The sequence below is a fragment of the Macrobrachium nipponense genome, chromosome 15, assembly GCF_015104395.2.
Source record: "Macrobrachium nipponense isolate FS-2020 chromosome 15, ASM1510439v2, whole genome shotgun sequence".
In the NCBI taxonomy this organism is placed as follows: Eukaryota; Metazoa; Arthropoda; class Malacostraca; order Decapoda; family Palaemonidae; genus Macrobrachium; species Macrobrachium nipponense.
This window is the reverse complement of record NC_087208.1, coordinates 62,254,826-62,259,825: the sequence shown is the minus strand read 5'-3', so window position 1 is coordinate 62,259,825 and position 5,000 is coordinate 62,254,826. Positions and strand designations below refer to the sequence as shown.

The window sequence follows — 5,000 nt, the reverse complement described above, 5'->3', positions numbered from 1 at the left end:
ACAATACTTGATGCTTCCAGAGATTCCCGACTGAGTTTCTTAGCTATAGAAAAACTTGAACTTTTATGAAGCCAAATAACTTATTGCTCATATTGCTTGTAATGTCAACAGAATTGATTGCTTTGATGCCAAAAGCTACAAATATATTATTCCATCGGTCTTGGTAAATTATCTCTCATCTGGATGTCAACAAAATCCTTGGATAGTTTACCATGAGACCAAATTGCTCAAATGAGCTGATTCTTTTCCCATATAGTTGTAGTTACGATGTATACCATTATCTGAAGTTGTAATTTGGATGTATATCATATGAAGTTTTAGGTTTTATGATCTGAAAAACTCCTGACATGCTAGCTGACTGCCTTCTATAAATAGGTATGTCTTAGTTTAACCAGACCACTGAACTGATTAACAGCTCTCCTAGGGTTGGCCCGAAGGATTAGATATTTTTACGTGGCTAGGAACCAATTGGTCACTTAGCAACGGTACCTGCAGCTTATTGTGGGATCCGAACCACATCGAGAAGTGAATTTCTATCACCAGAAATAAATTCCTCTTGATTCCCTGTTGGCAGAACAGGGAATCAAACCCGGACCTGAGATCGGTAGTCGAGCACGTAACCGACTCGTCCAGCGAGGAACCCTGCCTTCTATAAGTTCTGTTTTAATCGGATTGCTACTATCTCGGACTAGTGTGACATTAGTGCGTGCTACTCGTTTTACCAGCGTCAATCAGCACATCCGTTCAGGTGTCGCGGTATGATACCATCCGGTATCATTGGTGCTTTATCACATGCCAAGTACCAGGGGCCTTTCATGACCCACCGTGTAGCCTAATGGGAATATTTTATTCCACAACTTGTACGAGGGGTCTTTTTTTCCTTATTGTAAAGCTGTTGAAAGGATCAGCTTTGAATATGTGGTTGTAAGTTTTAGGGGCATTTGTACGATGTTAAACAACTGAGGATCACTGCATTACTTTTTCTGATTATTAGCCATAGCATCAAAATTTATTTCACATTAATTCTTCATCTTAGTTACTCAATGTAAAGTGGAAATAGGACATTTTGATATTTTCGAGTTCCATTCGATATACGTAATATATGGTACACACACACACACAAACACACACACAAAATATATATAATAATATATATATTATTATATATATAAATATATATATATATATTATAAAATCACACACACACACAATATATATATATGTGTATATATATATCTATATATATATATATATATATATATATATATATATATATATATATATATATATATATATATATATATATATATTATATATATATACATGTGTGTGTGTGTGTGTATGTGTGTGTGTATAAATCGAACAGAATTAGCAATTATTAAATCAATGTTTGTGTGTGAGTATATGTGTGTGTCTGGTTATGCATGAGCGTTTGTATGTATATGTATGTTATTTGCCAGGAAAAGCGTAAGTGAGGAATGTAAATATTTACGTTCGTCGTTCTCTCACCTTGTTTACTCTTGCAAGAGTACTCTGTAGCCTTGACTACCAATATTTTTACGGGGAAAAATATTCAATTTTTGCAGCGTATAAAATAAAAATAAAAACTGCTCCTGCGGCAGAAAAGATGGACCATAAAGAGAGCTTTTCCGCAAATCGTGATTTTTTCACACGTCTTTATTAAGCTCGTGGAGTATATATACTGGGGCTACGTGCAACAGATCGGTAGTTACCGTGTCGCATTCGAACGGTGAGGAGGCTGCGCTCTCGGGAGTCTCCTCTCGCCCCATTCTCTCTCCCTCTCTCTCTCTGTCTCGCACCTGATGCTTCTCTTGTTGTGGGGGGGAGATATAAGATCAACAAGTCGTTCTTGCTTCGCTCGCTTTATCATTGTTCTTAGCAACCAGTGACCTTGTTTTGTCTTATGTCTCGCTGCTTCTGCTGCTGGTGGTGATATCCGCGACCATCGTCGTTAAGTGACTACTTTGTTTCAGATGGATTCGTGAAAATACGTGAGAGAAAATGTTCAAAAGCGTCTTGTGGCGGTTGGCGCTGCTTATATGAAAGTCTTGGAGCTCAGCTTTGTTTGAAAGGTTCATAAACTTTCCGTCAAAGTTCGTTTACTTAAAAAAAGGTAAGTTCATCTTGCTGTTGTTTTTAAGTGGTGGTTGTTGTATACGTGCTCCGCCCGCCCTTTTCGTAATTAACCCCTCTCTGCCGTGGGCGGCGTTTATCCGATATTATCGTCCGTATTCATTCGTATTTTATACTGAACGTAATTGAGAGATTTGGAAAGGGAACTTAAGTTAACAATGCTTGATGTTACCTCTTCATCTTTTACCATTGCCCCATCTTTTAAAACTGTTTCTCTTGTGTCTGTTATACTTTCTTCAATAGAAAATACTTCTTGTTATTGAGCGAGTGACTGTCCATATTATATTTTGTGAACGTATTACCCCTCACTCACAATCATACCCTCCTTATCAGACGAAACGTTATATGTATTCTTGAATATTCATAATATATGTAATCGATGGGTAGACCCGACAAGAATTATTATTACTATTGTTGTTGTTTATTCATTAAAGGTATAAACATCCTTTGTTGTTAGCAGTAAGACGCAAAAAGACCACCGCTGCCCTTTAGGGTTGCCCAACCTCTGTCTCTCTGGCTTGTCTCTCGGGTATCCATTTCCGTATCGAATATTGGAGTTGTAATTTAGAGCGGAAACTGCTGTCTACTCCAAAGAGTACTCGTAGGTACTTGAAAGTCAAGAGTCTCTCTCTCTCTCTCTCTCTCTCTCTCTCTCTCTCTCTCTCTCTCTCTCTCTCTCTCTCTCTCTTATTAGATTCATATACTTGTATCAATTCGGTAATCTAAAAATTTTCAAGCGGTGTCAAGACGAACCTCAGTAATACTTAATTGACTCTCTCTCTCTCTCTCTCTCTCTCTCTCTCTCTCTCTCTCTCTCTCTCAATGGATTCGAGTATTTTGTATCAATTCGACTTTTCAATAATATTGTAGCAGTGTCAAAACGGCTTTCAGATATACTCAACTCTCTCTCTCTCTCTCTCTCTCTCTCTCTCTCTCTCTCTCTCTCTCTCTCTCTCTCTCTCTCTCTCTCTCAATGGATTCATGTACTTTGTATCAATTCGACTTTTCAATAATATTGTAGCAGTGGCAAAACGGATTTCAGATATACTCATCTCTCTCTCTCTCTCTCTCTCTCTCTCTCTCTCTCTCTCTTAATGGATTCATGTACTTTGTATCAATTCGACTTTCAAATAATATATCTAGGAGTGTCAAAACTTATTTAAGATATACTCCTCTCTCTCTCTCTCTCTCTCTCTCTCTCTCTCTCTCTCTCTCTCTCTCATTTAATGAACTCTAGTACTTTGTATAAATTCGATTTTCTAATGATATTCTAGCAGTGTCAAAACGGATTTCAGATATACTCTCTCTCTCTCTCTCTCTCTCTCTCTCTCTCTCTCTCTCTTAATGAATCCACGGAGCTCTAACAATTTTCGAGCAGGTTCAAGCAAAACCTGAGAAGATCCGCCATAAAGTGACAAGACTTCCCGCAGTAGAGAAGCTACGATTCCTTCGTAAGTCCCGAAACAGATGTCTCGTCATGCTCGAGATTTCAAAGCGAATTCGTTCATGAAGTAGTGTTTATCCGAGGCGCCTCGCTCACGATCGGCCACCTATACATTACCTGAAGTCACGTTCATGGGTTAGTAACCTAACGCATGACTCGGCCGGCGGTTTGATAACCAGCCACGCTGAATGCAGTAGGCGGAGCTTAATCCTTCTTTAGCTGGTAGGTCACGATGAACGAATATACATTTTATAGGCGAGTTCACTTACCGGTTCTGTAGTCGCGAGTTCGATTCCCCCGTTCTGCCAATGTGGAATCAGAGGATTTTTTTTCTGGTGATTAGAAATTCATTTCTCGATATAATGTGGTTCGGATCCCACTATAAGCTGTAGGTCCCGTTGCTTGGTAACCAATTGGTTCCTAGCCACGTACAAATATCGAATCCTTCGGGCCAGCCCTAGGAGAGCTGTTAATCAGCTCAGTGGTCTAGTTAAACTGAGATATACTTAAAGGCGAGTTGTTTCGTCGCGTCACAAAAGTATGTTTTTATTATTTAGAATATCTTTGGAATCTTTACGACTTGTTTTCTGAGCGCGTCCCAGATCGGACTTTCTTATGTGGTATCAGAATATCTGATACCATAGTAACTGACAATTTTTTTTTTTTTAGTCAACACTTCTTTGATAAAATTTAAATTACTTCAACAACACTATCTAGTAGTCAATTGTGCCTGAGTGAATGTGAGGTAAATTACCTTCGTACCTATGTTTTTATGTTCCTGCTGGTTTTATTATAGTCAGTTCATTACGGTCTCATTGCGTGCTCAGTTTCGAAACCCTTCCTTCAGAATTGTATAATACTTGAATTTCAACTTTTAAAGTCAAAATTTGGAGAAGAATAAGAGAGGCAGCTACAATATTATTTGAGATAATGACTTAAAATTGTATTTACACGCACACGTGTATATATATATATATATATATATAATATATATATATATATATATATATATATATATATATGTATGGATATGTAAATATATATATGTATATATATATATATATGAAATAATAATTATTATGATATATATATATGCTTAAAAAATCACTGTAGATGCACGTGGACTTCATAAATAAGCGAATACCACAGGAAAATAATAGTCAGAAATCCAAGCGCTTTCGTCTTTACTCAGACATCGTCAAGGAGTTAATGAAGTACAATTGGAGATAAAAGGTCTCAGGTAAAAAAACAAGATCAAGAATACCAGATGGTTAATTGTCAAAACAAAAGGGTAAAATTAAAAGAGAGAATCCCAGGATATCGGATACACACGGTCACAAACCTAACCGAAACTACAAAGTATCTTTACAGTCCAAAAACATGTTAAAACTGAATATATTAA

At 37.3% G+C, this 5,000-nt stretch overlaps 1 protein-coding gene across 2 annotated transcripts in view; it reads left to right on the top strand.

Moving 5' to 3' along the window:
• LOC135195010 (beta-alanyl-bioamine nonribosomal peptide synthetase ebony-like) overlaps nt 1-5,000 on the top strand; it is a 224,106-nt gene that overhangs the window by 22,885 nt on the left and 196,221 nt on the right. The window contains exon 1 of one of the 2 annotated variants that reach the window (XM_064221283.1): nt 1,743-2,134. The exons of the other annotated variant lie outside the window; for it this stretch is intronic. The gene's annotated coding sequence lies outside the window, so the exon portion shown is untranslated. Of the gene's footprint in view, nt 1-1,742; nt 2,135-5,000 lie in introns of those variants that run through there. 2 annotated transcript variants of the gene reach the window in all.